Source organism: Ziziphus jujuba, chromosome 11, assembly GCF_031755915.1.
Source record: "Ziziphus jujuba cultivar Dongzao chromosome 11, ASM3175591v1".
NCBI lineage: Eukaryota > Viridiplantae > Streptophyta > Magnoliopsida > Rosales > Rhamnaceae > Ziziphus > Ziziphus jujuba.
The window spans coordinates 725,853-750,133 of record NC_083389.1 but is presented as its reverse complement, the minus strand read 5'-3'; the positions used below and the strand labels follow the sequence as shown (position 1 = coordinate 750,133).

General features: G+C 34.3%; 2 pseudogenes; both read right to left on the bottom strand.

The window, feature by feature from the left end:
• Positions 1-16,825: 16,825 nt before the first annotated feature.
• Positions 16,826-17,435, bottom strand: LOC132799835 (small ribosomal subunit protein uS2c-like; annotated as a pseudogene).
• A 188-nt stretch (positions 17,436-17,623) lies between these two features.
• Positions 17,624-24,281, bottom strand: part of LOC132799882 (DNA-directed RNA polymerase subunit beta''-like) — a 31,660-nt pseudogene continuing 25,002 nt past the window's right edge.

Genomic DNA, 24,281 nt, shown 5'->3' with positions numbered 1-24,281 from the left:
ATTTTTCATCCCTTTTGGGGTTCGGTGGTGTATGTGTTTGCTGGAAAAAAAATTCTATTTGCTGGTGTTTTTGTTTTTTTTTAAATATTTGTTCGTTACTATAATTTTGGTGGGGTTTTATGTTGTCAAAATCATGGCTTGTTGTCGACAATGGGTTAGCTAAATTTTGTTTGGAAAAATAGCTATATTTATTAAGTGGGGTTCGATTGTATGTAAAGCAAAATTATATGCTATTATTTGTATTATGTGTTTATATGGTTAAATTAGCATGGGAAATATCAGAGGTGGTGCTCTGTTTTGGGTCTTAAAACGACGTCGTTTGTGCGACTCAAAATGCATTAGTGATTTAGTCGCCGGATGCAAAGTTTGAAAATGTTAATGACTGTTAAAGAGGATAGATGTTAAGAGAAGATACTATTACTGCATCACTTGGTAAATAAATTACATGAATTTATCGTTTATTATTGTTATTAATGGTTTATTCATTATACTACACCCTATGTTCATATTGTTAGTAATATTAATTTGTGTTTATGTTTTTTGTATGTAGAATTATGGATTCTTTTAATGAACATGTCCTCTCGGATGGGGATGGCGCTGGATCACCATCCAGTGATATGGAAAGGCCGAATACATCATCCCCAAGGCGTAGAAAACGAGGGGCCACAACAATGAAAGGCTTTAGGAAGCATTTGGCGGGAAACAAAAGCTTGGAACCTCAATATAATGAGGTTGGAGTTCCTATTAACTCTGAGGCCGTTCGACTAAACAATTTGGAGGGCTCGTTGGCTAGGAGCACAATACCAATTAATATACCTAATTGGAGAGATGTGTCCGATAGGTTAAAAGATAACCTATGGGCATCAATAAAGGTACGGAGTGCATTATTGTTAGATATTGTTTATTATAAATAATATTTAATTGATGGAGATTTTATAATTCTTTTTTTGCATTTGCAGCTTGTATATATGCATTTTACTTGCATTTCTAACTTACCGCATTTACTTGTCAATCAATGTTACTAAATATATATATATATATATATATTTTAATTTTGCAGCAATATACGGGTAAGGATGATAGTTTCAGGAAGGCAACTTTAAAAGATTGTTGTGACAAATGGAGAAAATTCAAGAATTACTTGTATAGATCTTTTGTTCGACCATATATTGACACACCCGAAAAGTTGAAGCATCGACCCTCAATTTATGAATTCATAAGCCAAGAGGTGTGGGATGATTTTGTACAACAAAGGTTGTCGGATAAATTCCAGGTATAGTTTTATTTAACGCACGGTACTGTTGTATTAAATTGCTCTGCCATTATTTATACAAAAATTAAAATTTGTTATGGTGACTTATGTTATTTGGGTTTTCTAATATGTTTGTTTATAACTTTTGTAGGCATTAAGTCAAAAATATTCGGAAAAACGGCAATTAAACAAGTATCCGCATAGGATGGGTGCAATGGGCTACGCGAGATTAGAAAGAGCCATTGTATGCAATTTATTTTTATTTACATTTAACCATATTAATTTTGTCATTGTTACTTGATCAGTTGCATGCATTATTAAAATTAATTTATTTGTAATTTTGAAGCAACTTGAAAGAGGCACTGAAGATTATGTAGACCGAGATGACCTGTGGATACGGGCACGTATGGGGAAGGATGGAAAATATACAAATGAAGAAACTGAACATGTAGCGGAAAAAATTGTGAGTATTGTATTTTATATGAATATTTGTTGCATATATTATTATTTACTTCATTATTATATAAACTGATATATTCAATCATTTAAACAATATATTGTAGAATGACTTAAGGAAGAAGGCAACAGAAGGAGAAATTCGGCCTTCACCTCCTGTGGATATCCTAACACAGGCTTTGGGAAAAGAGGAGTATGGAGGTAGGCTTAGGGGTCGAGGCAAAGGATACATGGTGAATAACTTTTTCCATACTCCTAAGCCGAGTTCACAAAAAAAGACCAAGTCGGAGGGAAGTGGGAACAATTCAATCTATGAGACGCTGCTCAAAGGTGTGATGGCGATCGTCAGAAATTCAAGCAGCAGCAGCGCTGCCCAAGTTGATGCGCTCATATCGGCATGTGGTATTCAGATTCCGTCACTCGCTCATCTAGCCGATACTGTTGCTGCTCCTGGGACCCAAGTCGATGATGTTGCTGGTCTAGGGACCCCTCCAGCCGATGATGTTAATGCTCGTGGGACCTAAGTCGATGATGTTGCTGCTCATGGGACCCCCCCAGCCGATGATGTTGATGCTCCGGGCACCCAATTCGATGATGTTGCTGCTCATGGGACCCAATCTACATCTTGGATTGATGCTCCTCAGATCTATCCTGAGGTGATTATTTCATATTTTTATTTATTTATTTATTTATTTATAGATATATATGTATGTATGTATGTTTAAGTGGGTTATTACTATCTATATAGCTCCCATGGTTGAAGGGTCTTACCTACCGCCATGAGGTCATGGGATTGAGTCTTTAAGTTGAAGGAATATTGTCATGTGAACATATATTAATCTTTTTTTTTTTAAACTTTGCAGGGTGTAAAATGCAATCTTGCACAAGGCAATGTTGGCCATATAGTAGCACGTGGCACTTTGGTACCTTCACTGCCAACGGATATGTGCCATGGTGTGAAGCTAGGTGCAGCAAATTATAAGGTAACTGTTGATGACGTTATTGATGGATTTCCACCTTTGCCTATTCCGTCATTTGACATCATACGTGTCGGTGATGCTGAAGGTGCATTTGTTGCATGGCCAAGAGATCTTGTTATCTTGCCATCTGAGGAGGTATTGTTCGATGCAGCTATATATATTAATGAAGTTTAAAATAATTTCATTTTTGTTCTATTTTAAATGTTGTTTGTTGATATTTTGTAGGGAAGCTCGAACAGGTCAAATGTTGAGAATGATGAAGATGATAATGTTGATCCCTTAATCATTACCCTAAAGATCCGAGAGTTGCTACGTCGGATCAAGGACGTCGATAGCGATCATTTATGGTCTTTTAATATGAAAAAAGAGATCTTTGGGGAAGAACAATAGTTGGCCATAGCGAGTAGCGATATAAACGATTTTTGTTACATCCAAGAATTATATTCCGAATGCATCTCATTCTACATAAGGTAAACTAAATTTGGATGTCTTTATAACTAATTCTTTAATTTAATTAATTAAACACTATAATTATTTGTAATCGGATTATGTAGGCATTCATGTGAGGGATTGACGGGCTCCTTCGAAAGGAAATATTGCTTTGTTCATCCGAATATTATTGCTTCGGTTGGTCATCAAAACCCTCATGAACGGATATTAAATATATTGAGTAGATGGCAAGATGCAAGAAATAATCAACTATGGTTATTTCCCTACTATGCAAGGTAATATTGTGTTAGTTTTATTGAATTATGTTATGAAAATATTCATTTCGAGAAACATCATATTAACTAAAATATTTATTGGTGTTTTTAGGAATCATTGGATGCTATGTGTTGTTGATTTATACAAAGCAGTAGCATGGTTTTTTGATTCTTTGAAGACTCATAAGAATATAATTGATAAGGATCTAAAATCTTTGATCGACGAGTAAGTTAATTAATAACTCTAATATTTTTACTTAATTGTTCTTATATATATTGGATTTGTACTTTTGAAGCTATTGTATAATCTTATACAATATTTATATTTTTATATAGTTCCTTCGTTGCATGGAACCAAGGAAAGACATTTGAAAAGAAACTTCGGTGGCAAAATACTAAGGTAATTATTATATATAAAAACTTAGCATTATTAGTTGTTAGTTAATTTAAATACTTGTATATATTCGTATCTAATATTACACATAATTTACTGTTTGCAAATTTAGACACCGATGCAGCCCAGGAATACGGAATGCGGTTACTATATGATGATGATAATGCGAGATATCATTAGGCGCAAAGTTCCTCCCCGGGACTTAAGAGGAATGGTAAATTATTATTAATTTAATGATTTCATCATATTTCTATTATGTAATAATTAATATTTATGATTATTTTTATATGTATTAACATAAGTTTCTCATGTTCAGTACGAAGGTGTCACTTGGTTACAAGCTGAAAATGTCAACGAATTTAGAGATGAATGGGCAACAGCGATGATCACAAGTATCTTAAACCAATGAATATATATGCATGGTAGTGAAATAGCTAGCTTTTGTTAATAGCTTTTGTTTGTACATATAAAATATCGTAGACAAAATTGTGAAAATCGCTCATAAGGTAGTATTTGTTTTGCATGAACTTTGGTTTCAAACATACCAATTTTACAAAATTTCAAACAATATTAAAAATAATTAAAATAAACGATGACAGGCGACGCACAATATGCTTCAGAGTCGCTTGATACAAATAATGCAAAAAAAAAAAAAAACCATCACAGTTATGTGCTTCAATATTTTAACAGATTATTTGATGCCAAAAGTAAAACAGATTGATAAATATTTTCACAAAACCAAAGGAAAAAAAATATTAAATAAAAAGTCAATAGGCAACGCACAAAAAGCTTGAGGGTCACCTGAGGGAAATAAGAAAAAAAAAACAAAAAAAAAGCTCTGTGATGCTACTTAAACATTTTCACTTGTTATTTAAAGTTGAAAGAAAATCACCTGTTTAATACTTAGAAAAAAACAAAAAAAAAAAATATCGTTAAACTAATAGGCGACGCATAATAGAGTTTCTGAGTCGCCTTATATAAATAAAATGTTTTCCAAAAAATTTATTTGAAAAAACAAAAAAACAAAATCACTGTGAAGCAGTTTAAACATTTTCACTTGTTTTTTAAAGTTCAAAGAAATCAACTGTTTAATACTTAGAAAAAAACAAAAAAAAAATTTCACAATAATAGGCGACACATAATAGTATTTATGCGTCGCCGTATATCAATAACATATTTTCTAAAAATTTATTTGAAAAAACAAAAAAAAAAGCACTGTGAAGCAGCTATAACATTTTCACTTGTTATTTAAAGTTGAAATAAATCAACTGTTTAATACTTAGAAAAAAACAAAAAAACAAAATTTTCACAATAATAGGTGACGCATAATAGTATTTATGAGTCGCCAGATATCAATAACATATTTTCTAAAAATTTATTTGAAAAAACAAAAAAAAAAAGCACTGTGAAGCAGCTATAATATTTTCACTTGTTATTTAAAGTTGAAAGAAATCAACTGTTTAATACTTAGAAAAAAACAAAAATAAAAAAATTTCACAATAATAGGCGACGCATAATGGTATTTATGCGTCGCCATACATCAATAACATATTTTCTAAAAATTTATTTGAAAAAACAAAAAAAAAAAGCCCTGTGAAGCAGCTATAACATTTTCACTTATTATTTAAGGTTGAAAGAAATCAACTGTTTAATACTTAGAAAAAAACAAAAAAAAAAAATTTCACAATAATAGGCGACGAATAACGGTATTTATGCGTCGCCATATATCAATAACATATTTTCTAAAAATTTATTTGAAAAAACAAAAAAAAAAAACACTGTGAAGCAGCTATAACATTTTCACTTGTTATTTAAAGTTGAAAGAAATCAACTGTTTAATACTTAGAAAAAAACAAAAAAACTAAATTTTCACAATAATAGGCGACTCATAATGGTATTTATGCGTTGCCATATATCAATAACATATTTTCTAAAAATTTATTTGAAAAAATAAAAAAAAAAGCACTGTGAAGCAGCTATAACATTTTCACTTGTTATTTAAAGTTGAAAGAAATCAACTGTTTAATACTTAGAAAAAAACAAAAATAAAAAATTTCACAATAATAGGCGACGCATAATAGTATTTATGCGTCGCCATATATCAATAACGTATTTTCTAAAAATTTATTTGAAAAAAAAAAAAACAAAAGTAGTGTGAAGCAGCTATAACATTTTCACTTGTTATTTAAAGTTGAAAGAAATCAACTGTTTAATACTTAGAAAAAAATAAAAAATAAAAATTTCACAATAATAGGCGACGCATAATGGTATTTATGCGTCGCCATATATCAATAACATATTTTCTAAAAATTTATTTGAATAAACAAAAAAAAAAGCACTGTGAAGCAGCTATAACATTTTCACTTGTTATTTAAAGTTGAAAGAAATCAACTGTTTAATACTTACTAAAAATTTCAAAACAAATATATGATAATAGACTAATAGGCGACGCACAATTCTTCTTGTCGCCTGATATCATTAATAAATCTTTTAAAAAAAAAATTTCAAAAAACAAAAATGTCATGCTGCTTAAACATTTTCACTTGTTGTTTAAAGTTGAAAGAATATCAACTGTTTAATACTTAGAAAAAACACCCAAAAATATAAATTTATTCCCTAATGGGCGACCCATAATAGTGTATACGTTGCCTTATATCAATAAAATATTTTTCGAAATATTTAAACATTTTCACTTGTTATTTAAATTTGAAAGAAAATCAACTGTTACATACTTAAAAAAACGCAAAAAAAAAAAAAAATGTTACACTAATAGGCGACGCATAACTGTGTTTATTCAGTGACTCTAAGTCTTATGCGTCGTGTGTTTTTGTTTCTCGCGACTTCTCGACGGCAACGTTTTTTTTATGCGTCGTCGATTGGTCGAATTTTTACTGACGTATTAACCTCAGAGTCACGGTTTTATTTTTTTAGACGCATTTATCACGTAGCGTCGCTAATAATGTGTCGCTAGAGCTTATTTTTCGCGTAGTGCTCCAACAAACCGAACTATTTTTCTATTTTTCTTTTTTTATTTTATTCGGCTTTACCTCTTCTTTCTTTTTTCTTTTTTTTTCACTCACTGAACATAAACAACTGTAGTAGTAAGAATAATTACCAAAATTGCAATTCCAACTCCAAAAATTCACCAAACCCATGACCTCGAAATAAACACAAATGTGCAGTTTTTTTTTTTTTAAATGTTGCCGCAAACTCTTGTTTTTTTTTTTTTTTTTTTTTTTTTTTTTGAATAGATGAATGCAAAGATTTAAGAGTAAAACAGCAAAGAAAAATCAACAAAAACCAAAATTAACAAGAACAATGATGAAAAACAACCAACAAACTAAGAAACAAAAATATGATAAAACTAGGAAACCTAATTCAACTAGGAATGAATTTTTTTTTTTTTTTAAAAGATGCAGAACTTGTATGGGATGGATGCAACCTTAACCTAATGCTAAAATTGCAGAATAACACAAAAACAAATAAAGCAAATAAAGATAGATCAAACCTGAACAAAATTTAGCTCTGATACCAAATAATACGAATCTAGGACGACCTGCTCCTAAACCCGTATTATACTAGCCCGGATCTTAATTAAGTTCAAGTTCTAATGGAATGGACCTCAACCCCTAACCAACCCGTGGTTAGAAACCTTGGTATAATGTAGACGCCACAATAGGGGATGGAAAACCTATTGATAAGTCAAGCTAAAACAACCAATTCTCTAATGGTGTTTTAGGTGTTCTCAAAGAACAAAGAGATAATTAATCTCACAAGTATTTTCTTAATCAAATCAAAGTTTTATTCCTATTGAAAACTAAGCCTTTAAATAGGCTACAAAGCCATGAAATAAAACCCTAGAACATAAATAAAATCGGCCACCACATATAAAGAAACCTAGTTGGCCGAAACTAGACTTCCTTTCCTAATCTAAGTTTGATTAATTAATTCATTTATATTAAATTAGGAATTAATTAATTTACAATGGAAAGAATAAAATAAAAACATTCCTAAAGTTATTTGTTCAGAAAATAAATAAATAAAAGCCAAAAATTAATGGTAGTTTCCTAAAACAAAAAGTAAAAACAAATTAGGAAACTAAAAATGCTAGCCTTTTGATCAAGTTGACTTTGATCAATCTTTGACATCTTTGAGCTTCAAATCAGATTCTAGATGCTTTTTAGGATGCCAAATAAGCTGAATATGAAGTCCCACACGTTGCCCATGCTTGGAAAAATAAGAAAAGGCTAATATAGTAAAATACAGTAAAGCCAGCAAGCAATACAGCAAATTCGGCCAAATTGTTGATGCTGTCTGTACAAGCCCTTTTTTATTGCATTTAAGGCTACTTTAACTTGATTCCATGACCTCTTAGGCATATTTATTGAACCCATAAAGCACTGGAACCATTTCATGCTTCTCGGACTCCAAAAATGTACCAAAATCGTTATCATGGTCCGTATCGGCTTCCACCACTTGGATGCTTCGAATAGGCTTTGTATCTTCAAGTATGGACAAGCTCTGTTGAGATTGATTACCCTCTGTATAAATACTCCCAGGTTTCCCTTAAATCTCTTAATTTAAGCTCTTGTGATTGGCCTAGTCTTCATCCGTGTCGAGTCAGCACCCCAGCGGGTTATCGGTGGAGCGGGTTCGGGCGGAATCACATCACCTTGGGCAAGGGTGGTGGCACCTCCCTTGCTTACAAAGCATCGATGGGCATGGCATGGGGCATGGTGGCACCACCTTGGGCTTTGTTAGGTGATACCATGGCACAATGTTGGGCAAAGCAATGCATGTCACCCGTGATGGTTTTTTTTTTTCCTGAAGCCAAGGTGGATGAGCCTCAGTTCAACATTTATGGCATATTTTATTGCATGTAACAAAACTGATGATGCATCCAATATTGCTAATTTATTTTTCAAGGAAATTATGAGATTGCATGGAATGCCAAGAACTATTGTTTCGGATGGGGATGCTAAGTTCTTAAGCTATTGTTGGAAAACATTATGGGCTAAATTAGGTACTAAGCTTTTATTTTCAACTACTTGTCATCCACAAACTGATGGACAAACCGAAGTAGTAAATAGAACCTTGTTTGCATTGTTAAGAGCATTAATTAGTAGAAATTTAAGAACATGGGAAGAATGTTTGCCTCATGTTGAATTTGCATATAATAGGTCTTTACATTCAGAAACTAAATTTACTCCATTTGAAATTATTTATGGTTTTAATCATTTGATTCCATTAGATTTAACACTTTACCTTTAAGTGAACGTGCTAATCTGGATGGAAAACAAAAAGCTGAATTTGTAAAGCAGATTCATGAGAAGACACGTGCAAACATTGAGAAGAGGACCGAGCAATATGCAAAGGTGGCTAATTAAGGCCGAAAATCAATGGTGTTTGAACCTGGAGATTGGGTGTGGCTGCATTTAAGGAAAGAAAGGTTTCATGAACAAAGGAAATCCAAACTCATGCCGAGGGGCGATGGACCTTTTCAAGTTTTAGAGAGGATAAATGACAATGCCTACAAACTTGATTTATTCGGTGAGTCTAGTGTTAGTGCCACCTTTAATGTTGCTGATTTATCTCCTTTTGCTGCAGGTGATGACTTCGATTTGAGGACAAATCCTTTTCAAGAGGAGGGGAATGATGCGAACCCGCCCGAGCTCACACCACTGACAACTCGTTGGGGTACTGATCCGATACGAATGAAGTCTGGACCGATCACTAGGGCTCAAGCTAAGAGGTTTAAAGACAACCTTGCTACCTTTATCCAGAAAGTAATTCATTCTCAAAAGGGCTTGTCCATACTTGAAGATAAAAGACCTGTTTTAAGTATCCAGGTGGTGGAGGCTGATACATTGGATACTTATACACCGGACGTTTTATATCGGGCACCCTTGCCTCGGACATCGGAGCCTTGCCTAGGACATCTGATCTCGAACTTCGGACATTGGAAGTAATTTAGCTCGGACAGACATCAATTAGCTTGGCCAGACATAACTTAGCTCGGACAGTCATTAGTTAGCCCGGCCAGACACAAGTTAGCTCGGACAGACATCAGTTAGCTCGGATAGGCCATAAGTTAGCTCGGACATCGGGCAGACATAAGTTAGCTCGGTTGATGACATAATTCAGCCTAGATGTCAAAGTCAACTCGTTACCTAATTTGCGATTGACTTTATTTCTTTTTGGGTATCTATTTATTTATTTTCTGGACATATAACTTTAAGAAGGTTTTTATTTTATTGTAAATTAATTGATTTCTAATTGAATATAATGGAATTAATTAATCAAACTTAGATTAGGAAAGGAAAAATAGTTGCGGCCAACTAGGTTTCTTTATGTGTGTGGCCGGTTTTTCCCAGGGTTTTTAGGGTTTATTTTGTTTCTTTCAAATCCTATTTAAAGGTTTATCTTTCAATAAGAAAACAACTTTGATTTGATTGAGAAAATACTGGTGAGATTAATTATCTCTTTGTTCTTTGAGAACACCTAAAACACCATTAGAGAATTGGTTGTTTTAGCTTGACTTGTCAATAGGTTTTCCATCCACTATTGTGGTGTCTACATTATACCAAGGTTTCTAACCATAGGTTGGTTAGGGGTTGAGGTCAATTTCATTAGAACTTGAACTTAATTAAGATCTGGACTAATATAATATGGGTTTAGGAGCAGGTCTTTGATGCGAACCTGCCCGAGCTTACACCACCGACAACTCGCTGGGGTACTGATCCGATACAGATGAAGACTGGACTGACAACTAGGGCTCAAGCTAAGAGGTTTAAGGACAACCTTGCTGCCTTTATCCAGAAAGTAATTCATTCTCAAAAGGGCTTGTCCATACCTGAGGATAAAAGACCTATTTTAAGTATCCAAGTGGTGGAGGCTGATACATCGGATACCCATACATCGAACATTTTATATCAGACACCCTTGAGTCGGACATCGGAGCCTTGCCTCGGACATCTGATCTCGGACTTCGGACATCGGATGCAACTTAGCTCAGACAGACATCAGTTAGCTTGGCCAGACATAACTTAGCTCGAACAGACATCAGTTAGCTCGGCCAGACACAAGTTAGCTCGGACAGACGGCAGTTAGCTCGGATAGGCCATAAGTTAGCTCAGACATCAGGCAGACATAAGTTAGCTCGGTTGAAGACATAATTAAGCCTAGATGTCAAAGTCAACTTGTTACCTAATTTGCGATTGACTTTATTTCTTTTTGGGTTTTTATTTATTTATTTTCTGGACAAATAACTTTAGGAAGGTTTTTATTTTATTGTAAATTAATTAATTCCTAATTTAATATAAAGGAATTAATTAATCAAACTTAGATTAGGAAAGGAAGTATAGTTGCGGCCAACTAGCTTTCTTTATGTGTGTGGCCGGTTTTTTCTAGGGTTTTAAGGGTTTATTTTGTTTCTTTCAAAGCCTATTTAAAGGCTTATTTTTCAATAAGAATACAACTTTAATTTGATTAAGAAAATACTTATGAGATTAATTATCTCTTTGTTCTTTGAGAACACCTAAAACACCATTAGAGGATTTGTTGTTTTAGCTTGACTTATCAATAGGTTTTCCATCCCCTATTGTGGCGTCTACATTATACCAAGGTTTCTAACCATAGGTTGGTTAAGGGTTGAGGTCCATTCCATTAGAACTTAAACTTAATTGAGATCCGGAGTAATATAATACGGGTTAAGGAGCAGGTCGTCCTAGGTTCGTATCAGTCGTCCTAGGTTCGTATCATACCCTATAGTCTATATATAAGAGTAAGAAAGAGGAGATCATTTGAAAAATGTAACCGATTCTTTCCTTTCCATGGGTTATTGGCCATTCGCTGAGAGTTTTGGGTTTAATACCGATATTTTAGCTACAAATCCAATAAATCTAAGTGTAATCTTTGGTGTATTGATTTTTTTTAGAAAGGGAGTGTGTGTGAGTTGTTTGTTTCAAGAATAGGCTGGATCCAACCAACTCCAATTTTTTCACTATTACTCAAAAAGATGCACTATTCAACAAATTACTTATGAATAAATTAAGAAATCATATTTAAGAACCGTAGCATTTCGTGATTCATTGGTAAATCTGCTTTAATTCTCCATCAACCAATAATGTGGGATTGTTAACAGGGTTAAAGCTAAATAATTTGAAGTCCAAATGCAGCATGGTACTCTTTCTACTGCTATGTTAATATAGAATATGTTAATCCATAAATGGTTTCAAAGTGTTGGAATTTCTTGTCCGATATAAAACACTCATGTCGATAAAAAAATGATTTGAACCAGTTATTTGTATTTGATTTTTAAAAATTAGAAAAATGGATATTTCACCCCCTTTTTTTTTTAATCTTTTTATACAATGCTGAATCGATGACTTGTGTATAAAGTAAAAAGAATTATTTTGATTTGGAAAAAAAGAAAAAAAAAGAAAAAAACCAACTTTGCTGATAATTATATGTTTGGTTAGAAGAGTCCTCTGAATATTATGTTCTTGGATTAGTGATCAGTTTCTATACTTTCACAAGTATGAATGGAGAAAAGAGGATAGGCTCATTACATGAAAAAAAGCTAAGGTGCTTCCCCCATACATACGTAATTGGGCATGAGAGCCAAATGAATTGAAAGATTCATGTTTGGTTCGAGAAGGGATCTGGAAGTTTTGAAATGAATGGAAAGATAATCTACTTTCATTAAGTGATTTATGAGATAATCGAAAACAGCGGATCTTGAAGACTATTCAAAATTCAAAAGAACTACTCGGGGGGGTCGTGGAATGGCTGGAAAAAACCCAGTCCTACTTGCAGAAAGTAGAAATGGAAGCGGATCAATTTCGAGCAAATGGATTATCTAAAATAGAACGAGAATAATTGAATTTAATTAATTCAACTTATAAAATCTTGGAACAGTTAGAAAATTACAAAAAAGAAACAATTCATTTTTAACAACAAAAAGCTATTAATCAAGTTTGACAACGGGTTTTCCAACAAGCCTTACACGAAGCTTTAGGAACTCTTAATATTTGTTTGAACACCGAGTTACATTTTTGTACCATCAATTCTAATATTGGCATGTTTGGAACGATGAAAAGAATAAAGGGTTAGTCTTTCTACTGTAGGCATTATTTTTCTTTAAAAAATAAAAATAAAGAATTAAGAAATACTCATGATAACTATTCGAGCAGATGAAATTAGTAACATTATTCATGAATGTATTGAGCAATATAATTGATAAGTAAAGATTTTTAATACCGGTAATGTACTCTAAGTAGGCGATGGCATTGCTCGTATTTATGGTCTTGATGAAGTAATAATGGGGGAATTATTAGAATTTGAAGAAGGTATTATAGGCATTGCTCTGAATTTGGAATCAAATAATGTCGGTTTGATGATATAGAGTGAAGTTCTGTAAAAGCAATAGGAAAAATTGCTTCGATCCTGTTAAGTGAGGCTTCTTTGGGCCGTGTTATAAATGCTCTGGCTAAACCTATTGATGCTTGAGGTGAAATTTGAGGTGAAATAATGTCAGCAAGAATTAATTATTAGGGACAGACAAACAGGTAAAATAGCAGTATCCACAGATACGATTCTCAACCAACAAGGGCAAAATGTAATATTCGTTTATGTAGCTATTGGTCAAAAAGCATCTTGTGTGGCTCAGGTGCTGGCTGCTTTATAGGAAAGGGGAGCAATGCATTACACTATTATGGTAGTTGAAATGGCCAATTCTCTGGCTACATTACAATACCTCGCTCCTTATACAGGAGCTACTATGGCTGAATATTTTATGTACCGCGAACAACATACTTTAATTATTTATGACAATGTCTCAAAACAAGCACAGGCTTATCGCCAAATGTCTCTTGTATTACGTAGACCGCCGGGCTGAGAAGCTTATCCGGGAGATGTTTTTTATTTGCTTTCATGCCTTTTGGAAAGAGCTGCTAGATCAATCTCTCATTTAGGTGAAGGAAGTATGACTGCTTTGCCGATAGTTGAGACTCAATCGGGAGATGTTTTGGCCTATATTCCTACTAATGTCATGTCCATTACAGATGGACAAATATTCTCATCTGCCGATCTATTCAATGTCAGAATCAGACCTGCTATTAATGTGGGCATTTATGTACCCAGAGTACAGTCCGCAGTTCAAATTAAAGCCATGAAACAAGTAGCTGGCAAAACAAAATGGGAATTGGCACAATTCGCTTATGATCTTGGTAAAGCTACTCAAAATCAATTGGCAAGAGGCCAATTTTTTATATTATTTTCTTTTCACATTTATTCCGACGAAATGAATGTGTGAAAGAATTCTAGGAATTGCGTATTCAACTATGCATTACATTAATTATATTCAATTTGTTTATATTTCTATAAAACATATTTATTAGAATTTTGATACCTTAATAAATATCAAAATATATAAATATATATTAGATATAAATATCTATAAGATATATAGATTTATAGGTTTTAACTATAAAAAAGAATATTGAAAAATATTGAATAGAGATAAGAGAAAGTAAGCACAAGCAGGTAGAGGGAATCGAACATGCATCGTTAGCTTGGAAGGCTAGGGGTTATAGTCGACGTTGATTCATCATTGTTAACATCTCTAAGTCAAAACCGAATGTGAAACTTTCGTTTCATTCACTCCTTTATGGAAGATAAATAAATTTCCAGATATGAATGGAATTAAAAAAAATTTGACCCGTAACATCTCTGTCAGCTTTTCGGTCTGAATGCATTCAAAATGGCCCGTTTTCTAGATGGTCCTTCTAGAAAAGAGGGGATTATAACAATCTTTCTAGTTGCTTAATTCTCTACTTCTATTTGAAAGAACCCTTAGAGAAAGGATTTTGTTTCCACCGAGCTAAAACAATTTTTTGATGTCTCTAGTAAACCAAAGTCATTGTTTAATTAGCTATTTTGTTTCAATTTTCCCTATACAAAAAAAGAAAAATTGAAGATGTAGTTATGATTAGAAATACACTTTCCATCTTTATCCATGGATCCTTTACTCATACTCATTCAATTGGAAAATTTGATTGATCCAATTAAAAACATAGTTAATGATATAATTAACTAATGAATTATGGCTTACTTATTCTATCACTAAGATTTATCCATTCAAAGTCACTAAAAACCACGAATTGAAATATTAATAGTCTTGAAGTAACAAAATTGCTTTGATATTTTCCTATCCACGTAATTTTTGTTAATTCGTATGACTTTTGTTCGGCCAGTTTGTTCTTTTTTATTTTTTTTCCGAACCATTCTTCGAATTCTTTGTTCCTTTTTGTGATTTAAATTCATTCAATATTCAAAAAAATTACAGTCAAAATGGAAGGACTTATATTGGAATCCCTATCGAAATTCATAACATAATAGTAAGGCAAATTAAATATATCTGTAATTCATATATACCTAGTTAATATCAAATATCACATACGCATCTCTTTCCTCCATAACATAAACCAACTATTCGTATCTTAGATTCAGTTGGATTCTAGAATCATTCTTCGAAACATACATAAGAATTGTCTTACAACGATTAGATGACATACATCTAGTTCGACCCCCCCGTCCTCCTCTAACGAACCCATTTTTTTATAAATATCCTTTTTGTAAACCCTTATCTTCTATTTTTATTTATCATTATCCCCTATGAGTACAATCAATCTAACTAACAAATTTGTTAGACATAATCAATGCATAGAAATACCAGGATTGAGTTGATCAAAGTTCATGTAATTTATTATTTAATAATTTTTTTGGTCAATCGGTGAATTGAATGAACAAAACAATATCAATAGAAAGGGAGTATTCATTGGAGGGTGGTATAAATCGGCCAAATAGGAATTTGAGTAAAAATATCTTTTAGATCTCTTTCCTTTTTTTTTTTTTTTAACAATTCCATAACTTAATATCATAATATTCTTTTTACTACTACGCTAGTTTGTATATACTTTATATTTATTTCGATCTTATTTATATATTTTTCCTCCCTAAGTCTAAGTGGATTACTTTGAGACACGTAAACATGCCGTTAGGCTAAGCTAAAAAACTAATCAATGATGACCTTCAATGGATTCACCTATATAAGCCGCAACTAAGGTTGCAAAAATAAGAGCTTGAATGCCACTTGTAAATAATCCAAGGAACACGACAGGCATAGGAACTACTAAAGGTACTAAAGAAACAAGAACAACAACTACTAATTCATCGGCTAATATATTTCCAAAAAGTCAAAAACTAAGCAATAAGGGTTTTGTGAAATCTTCTAAGATGTTAATAAGCAAAAGGATTGGGGTTGGTTAAATGTATTTACCGAAATAACCTAATCCCTTTTTTGAAATGCCCACATAGAAATATGCTACTGACGTGAGTAAAGCTAAAGCAACAGTAGTACTTATATCATTTATGTGCGCGGCTAACTCCCCATGAGGTAATTGTATGATTTACCAGGGTAAAAGAGCCCTTGACCAATTCAAAACAAAAATAAGTAAAAACATAGTCCTAATAAATGGAACCCAGGGACCATATTCTTCTCCATTCAGCGTTTTGCTCATGTCTTGAATGAATTCAAGGACATATTCAAAGAAATTCTTAATGTCAGTCGAAATGGTTTGTGGATTACAAATAGCTATAATGGTTGAACCTAATAAGATAGCAATTAAAACCCAAGAAATAACAAGTACTTGGCCATAGACTTGGAAACTTCCAATTTGCCAATAGAAATGTTAGCCTACTTCCACACCGGATAGATCGTATGACTCTTTTAGTGTGTTGATGGAACATAATAAAACATTCATATTAACCTCTAAAAGAAATAGAACTTTCAAAGGAATTATTTTGATTCAACCATCTCATTTTCGATTTGCATACTTGCATTGTATATTTTGAATACCTACTAAACGCATAATATCCTCGGTTATTTTTATCTCTTTTATGTAAGTCATAAATAGTAACCGATTCAATAAATCTATTCTATGGAGCTCCAAAAATAATTTACTTATCTTATTATTCATCAAGAATTTCGTATATAGCTAGAATGGCCCTCATAAATAGCAAATACTAATTTGTTAAGAATTAATCGAATTTAAGCTATAGTGTCATCATTTGTCATAATTCAAATATTTGCTAGATCTAGGTCATAATTTGTATCGATTAAACAAATCATTGGAATGCCCAAAGTCATACATTCGCGAAGAGCTGTAGATTCTTCTTGTTAATAAACAATTAGTACAATATCGAGCAATCTAGTCATATATTAAATCCCACCGAGATAGGTTTGCAAGTGAGATAATTGTCTCTTCAACACAATTGCATCCCTTTTCGGAAGATGATTGAGTCTCCCCATCTTTTATTCCGTTCTAAAGTCCCTGAATTTATGAAGTCTTAAGTCCCTTTATTGCAGCCTGTGCTACTGAATCTGCTATTTTATTTTTGGTACCAACAATTAAGAATTGTTTTCCCCTACTTGCTGCATTAAAAACTAAATCATAAGCTTCTGCCAAAAACCAAGCAATTCTGGTAAGATTTATAATATGAGGATTTCATTTCCTAGTACCATGACCAAAATGAACTCCCGCTCCCATCATCTCTTCCAACTTGATGCTCCAATATCTTCTTGTCATAAAGGAAAAAAAAAAAAAGAACCTAAAATAGAAATAAATAATTGTTCCAACGAAACCTTCTCTTCTACTGAAGATTGGCCATTGATGCATAATCCAAACCATTCATTTCTTTCTATTTGTTATTATCTTTATTCCTATTACGAAATTAAACTACCACAACACAAATAGAAAAAAGGATGACTTTGCTTTTAAGAATCATTAAATCCTAGAGACGATTGTTCTGATATATCATGTAAATTCTTTGAAATGTAAAAATCAAATAATTCTCTGTGGTCGAACAAAATGTCTTTCATTTCCCACTCGAATAGATTCTTCTTTTTCATTTGCAAAGGAATGTTGTGTTGTTTCCTTGAACAGTGCACTAATCTTTTAAATTTGATCCCAATGGGTATCGTCCCCCTAGAACAACATTCTCTTTTATACCTTTCAACCAATCGATATGACCACGTAGAGCAGCTTTTGCTAAAATGCGAGCGGTTTCTTGAAAACTCGCTTCGGATATGAAACTTTTAGTATTTAAACATGTGCCACGGTCCGCAGCTAGCCAAAATGTAGGTCCCTCGTGATGAATACCGTAGCAATCAGTGGTTATCCAACCCTTGGCTCCTCGCTGCAAGCACGAATTGCTGTCTTGGCCTTACAGAGACCCCAGTGGCCTGCCGGTGCGGCGTCTTCGACCTTACCTAGCGGGGCTACCCACTGAGTTTAAGCATATCAATAAGCAAAGGAAAAGAAACTTACAAGGATTCCCCTAGTAACGAGCACCCTCGGTGTTTCAATTGTAGTCTGAAGAAGCATCGTCAGCGGTGGACCAGGCTCAAGTCCCCTGGAAGGGGTCACCTGAGAGGGTGAGAGCCCCGTCGTGCCTGGACCCTTTCTGACCATGAGGCGCTATCGGCGAGTTGGATTGTTTGGGAATGCAGCCTAAATAGGGTAGTAAATTTGTTCCAAGGCTAAATGTGGGCAAGGGAAAGATGAAAAAGACTTTGAAAACAAAGTCAAAGAGTGCTTGAAATTGTCGGGAGGGGACCGAATGGGGGCCGATAATGCGCCTCACTCGAATGCGAAACAGTGAGAGCCGGTCTACCGATCAACTAAGGGCACAGACTGATGAAAATTACGATGGTGGCCCAAGCCCGGGCTGTAGAAATGCCAATGAAGACGTTGTCACCGTGATCATGGTTGGCAGTGTGCACTATCACGGGGTGCTTCGGCACCTGCACGCTCCTGGTGTTGACCTATGGGCTCCCCATTTGGCATCTCTTGAAACACGGAGGAGTCTGACATGTGTGTGAGTCAATAAGCTAGTAAACCTGTAAGGCACAAGGAAGCTGAATGGTGGGATCCCCACACGGGTTGCACTAGGTCAGTTGACCCATTTACAAGTGAAATAGATCAAGAATGATGCAACTGGAGGTTGAAGATGGGTAGCCTATGGGTCCTCTGGTCGGGTTTTAGGCATATAGGTTGTACGCTATAGTTTTACTGGATTTTCTTTAGTTCGGCCCATGTTAAAGCTCAGCACATGTCTAACTAGGTTGGTATTTCAGCCCAGGTGCAATGAGGCTGGTGTTTCAGGCCAGGTGCAAGGCCTAATACCAAAAGCTTAACCTGTAAGATATTGGCCCAAAAGAGAAGAATTGGGGTGCCACATATCGTGTAGTGGCAAAGCTACATGTGATTGTCAGTGACATCAGATGGTGATGTGGTCATTACACATCATCAGTAATGCCATCGACATTCCAGTATGCTACATCATCATGACATGACACTATGGTGCCACATTAGCATAATACCAAGTCAGCATGACATCAGTGATTATGTCAGTGATGATGTATGTTGTACAGAATTATTTGGCCATATATAGCAATTTTATGGTGTATACAGTAATTTTGTGGGGTACACAACAATTATTTAGATGCATAAAACATTTTGTGGGTGTATAAAGAAAAATTTAGAAAAATCATGTCATTGTATTTTCCTATTAGAAATTGGTTTTAATTAGTTTGTTAGGGTTTAGAACAACAACTATTGATTTTTGTTTTGTGATTATATAGAAATGACAAGTGGATTAGATTATGTGACTTCTGATACGAGGTCACATTGTGCATGCTACACAAGTGCCAACTCCAACTTTTGTGGTCTAAATGCTTATTCCTACATTGATTGCTATACCTACAAATCATGCTGAGCCACCAGAGAAATTTAATGTAGCAATTTCAAGAGATGGCAACAAAAGAGGCTATTTTACTTGACAACCATGAACCTTGCGAGGTTTTTGACTAAAGACGCACCTCCAAATAATGAACAGAGTGATAGAGAAACATCCATGGTGGTGGATACATGGAAGCATTTTTATCACTTGTGTCGGAATTATATCTTGAATGGCTTATCATATGCTTTGTATAGGATGCATTGTAGCACGAAAACAATAAAAGAGATGTGGGAAACTTAGACCACAAATATAAAATTGATGTGATTCCGCCCAAGCCTGCTCCACCGATAACCCGCTGGGGTGCTAACTCGACACGGATGAAGACTAGGCCAATCACAAGAGCTCAAATTAAGAGATTTAAGGGCAACCTGGGAGTATTTATACAGAGGGTAATCAATCTCAATAGAGCTTGTCCATACTTGAAGATACAAAGCCTATTCGAAGCATCCAAGTGGTGGAAGCCGATATGGACCCGGGTGACAGTTTTGGTACATTTTTTGAGTCCGGGAAGCATGAACTGGTTCCAATGCTTTATGGGTTCAATACATATGCCTAAGAGGTCATGGAATCAAGTTAAATCAGCCTCAAATGCAATCAAAAAGGGCTTGTACGGACAGCATCAACAATTTGGCCGAATTTGATGTATTGGTTGCTGGCTTTACTGTATTTTACTGTATTAGCCTTTTCTTATTTTTCCAAGCATGGGCAACGTGTGGGACATCATATTCAGCTTATTTGGCATCCTAAAAAGAATCTAGAAGCTGATTTGAAGCTCAAAGAGGTGAAAGATTGATCAAAGTCAACTTGATCAAAAGGCTAGCATTTTTAGTTTCCTAATTTGTTTTTACTTTTTGTTTTAGGAAACTACCATTACTTTTTGTCTTTTATTTATTTATTTTCTGGACAAATAACTTTAGGAAGGTTTTTATTTTATTCTTTCGATTCTAAATTAATTAATTCCTAATTTAATATAAAGGAATTAATTAATCAAACTTAGATTAGGAAAGAAAGTATAGTTTCGGCCAACTAGGTTTCTTTATGTGTGGTGGCGGTTTTCTTTATGTTCTAGGGTTTTATTTTGTGGCTCTGTAGCCTATTTAAAGGATTATTTTTCAATAAGAATAAAACTTTGATTTTGATTGAGAAAATACTTGTGAGATTAATTATCTCTTTGTTCTTTGAGAACACCTAAAACACCATTAGAGAATTGGTTGTTTTAGCTTGACTTATCAATAGCTTTTCCATCCCCTATTGTGGTGTCTACATTATACCAAGGTTTCTAACCACGGGTTGGTTAGGGGTTGAGGTCCATTCCATTAGAACTTGAACTTAATTAAGATCCGGGCTAATATAATACGGGTTTAGGAGCAGGTCATCCTAGGTTCTTATCATTTGGTATCAGAGCTAAATTTTGTTCAGGTTTGATCTATCTTTATTTGCTTTATTTGTTTTTGTGTTATTCTCCAATTTTAGCATTCGGTTAAGGTTGCATCTATCCCATACACGTTCAGCATCTCTTTAAAAATAAAAAAAATAAAAAACAAAAACTCATTCCTAGTTGAATTAGGTTTCCTTGTTTTACCATATCTTTGTTTCCTTGTTTGTTGGTTGATTTTTCATATTTATTCTTGGTAATTTTTTGTTTTTGTTGATTTTCCTTTGCTGTTTTAGTCTTAAATATTTTCATTCATATATTCAAAAAAAAACAAAAAAAAAAAGAAGTTTGTGGCAACATTTAAAAAAAAAAAAAAAACTGCACATTTTGTTTATTTGGAGGTCACGGGTTTGGTGTTTGTTTTGGAGTTGGAATTGCAATTTTGGTAATTATTCTTGCTACTGCAGTTGTTTATGTTCTGTGAGTGAAAAAAAAAATAAAAAAATAAAAAAGAGGTAAAGCCGAATATAAAAAATAAATAAATAAATAAAAAGAAGAAAAAATATTTTGGTTTGTTGGAGTTTGATTTGTTTGCTGGAAATTTGGTGGAGCTGCTGGTTTTTTATTATTTATTCAATATTTGAGTTGCTGGAGAATTATTTTTTGCTGCTGGATATTTGGATTTTGGGTGTTTAAATTTTTTGGATTAAAATTAGTTAAAGGAATTGATACAAAACTTGAATTACAAGAACAACAACCAACAACTTTTCTATATTTTTGTTCTCTTTGATTCTTGTTCGTATTTGAATTTCTTTTTCTGGAATTTTATTCTTGAACCCATAATCTACTACCATCTGGTGCAGTTTTCCAAATTCCAACGTTTTCCCATTATTTTGTGTTTTCTTGTCTAGAAAGCCGAAAAATTAGGATTTGTTGGATTCTTTCGATATTGCCTACTTTTTGCTACTGTTTTGTTGATAAGTTTAATTAAAACATACTAGTGATCTAATTGCTGTTTTGTTGGTGTTTTAATTAGAACTTTGAGATAATTCATTGAGTGGAAAAAGGCAAGAGTGTGTGAGCTTAAAAGAGGGTAAAAAGCCGAAACAAGTGTGCAAACACGAGTGTCGAGTCTTCATTTGAGTGAAACACGTAAGGGAGTGAAATTGGTAAGGTCCTATTTTATTTCTATTGCATTATTATACTAACATGACAGAATCAAGAATGAGGAGAGGAGATCCACCTTTGAGGATCAATGAGGAGGAATCCGTAGCATTCCATGGCAATGCCCGAGCTACCGGGAGTGGAGACCAAGTGGACATGAGAACTGTTTTGGAGTCAATACAGCGGGTTAGTGCTCAAGTTGAGCATGTGAATCAAAGGATGGGAAGCCTAGAAGTTTCCCAAGGAATTTCGAACATAAGAAATAGGCAAGAATTCCATGGAGGACGAGGCCAATGACGAGGAGGTCGCAAGAGACCGAGAGAGGAATTTGATGAGGAGCCATTTGGTGGAGACTTTGAGGAAGGTATGAACAAAAATTTTGCTGTCCAAGATAGAGCTGGCCATGGAAGATATAGGAGGGAAGAAACAAATGACAATCTTTGCAATATGAAGATCAACATCCCACCATTCATGGGAAAAAGTGACCCCGAAGCATATTTGGAGTGGGAAGAAAAAATGGAGATGATATTTGACCGCCATAATTATTCGGAGGCTAGGAAGGTGAAATTGGCAGCAATGGAGTTTGGCCATTATGCACTCCAATGGTGGACCAATGAGCAAAACACCCGAAGGAGAGTTGGTGATGACTTGATTACTACATGGTGACAAATGAAAGGAGCCATGCGGAAGTGATTCGTACCATCACACTATCATAGGTTGCTGCATCAAAGACTTCAATCTTTATCTCAAGGACATGGATCCGTGGAGGATTATTACAAGGAGATGGAGAAGCTTATGATGAGATTGAACTTGAATGAAGATAGGGAAGAAACCATGGCAAGGTTTCTTGGTGGTTTGAATCGTCAAATAGCCAATCAACTAGAATTGCAACAATATGTGGAATTGGAGGAGATGTTGCATGTGGCTATTAAATTAGAGCATCAATTCAAGAGGAGGGGTGTAAGATCATGGTTTGGAGGTGTTTCCAACAGTGCAAGGTCCAATTCAAGTGGTTGGAGGAACAATCCCATCTATGAAAGCAAGCCAAAGCCGAAAGTCAAAGAAGAAAGTTCAAACTAGCCAAGGAAGGAGACTAGAATCAAATCTGTCCAAGCACCAAAGAATGAGGTAAAATTAGATCCTAAACCTTCTAGAACTCATGATGTTGTGTGTTTTAAATGCCAGGGAGGAGGACACATTGGTAACCAATGCCCGAATAGAAGAATCATGGTGTTAAAGGGCAATGACGAGCTAGAATCGGAAAGTGAAGAAAGTGAGGATGAAGCCAAGCAAGAGGAGGAGGACTTGGAGGATGAACCCGAAACCTTGCAAGCATCCAATGCTGAATTAAACTTGCTTTCTAGGAGAGTACTTGCTGCATACAAAGATGAGGATAAAATTCAAAGAGAGAAAATCTTCCACACCCGATGTGAAATTCAAGGTAAGATTTGTAGAATGATTATTGATAGTGGAAGTTGTACAAATGTAATTAGTAACATTGTAGTTGATAAATTAGGCTTAATAACTATTAAACATCTAGAACCTTATAGATTAAAATGGCTTAATGATAGTGGTGAAATAAAAGTGAATAAACAAGCCAAAGTAAAACTTAATATAGGTAGATATGAGGATGTAGTTTTATGTGATATTGTTCCCATGATTGCTGGACATATTCTATTAGGTAGACCATGGCAATTTGATAAAGATGCTACTCATTTTGGTTGAGAAAATAGTATTTTTTTCAGGTTTAAAGGGAAGAAGGTGAAGCTGGAACCATTATCTTCTAAAGAGGTTTACAAAGACCAATTACAAATGCAACAAAGGAGAGAAGTCGAAAAGCTCAAGGAAAAAGCAAGTATGGCACCAACGGCTTCACCATTCTTTCAAGAAGGTAAGAATGAGGTTGCTGATCAATGTAAGGTTTCTAAGACTCATATTGAGTGGAAAGATCAAGGAAAAACTAAAAGAGAGGGAAAAGAAAGTGGCAAACCCGAGAGCTTGGAGAAGGAAGGGAAATCCGAAGGTTTGTGCCAATCCAAGAGAGAAAAAGAAAAAGAAAGAAAAGAAAGGTCATGTAGCAACTTTGATTTGA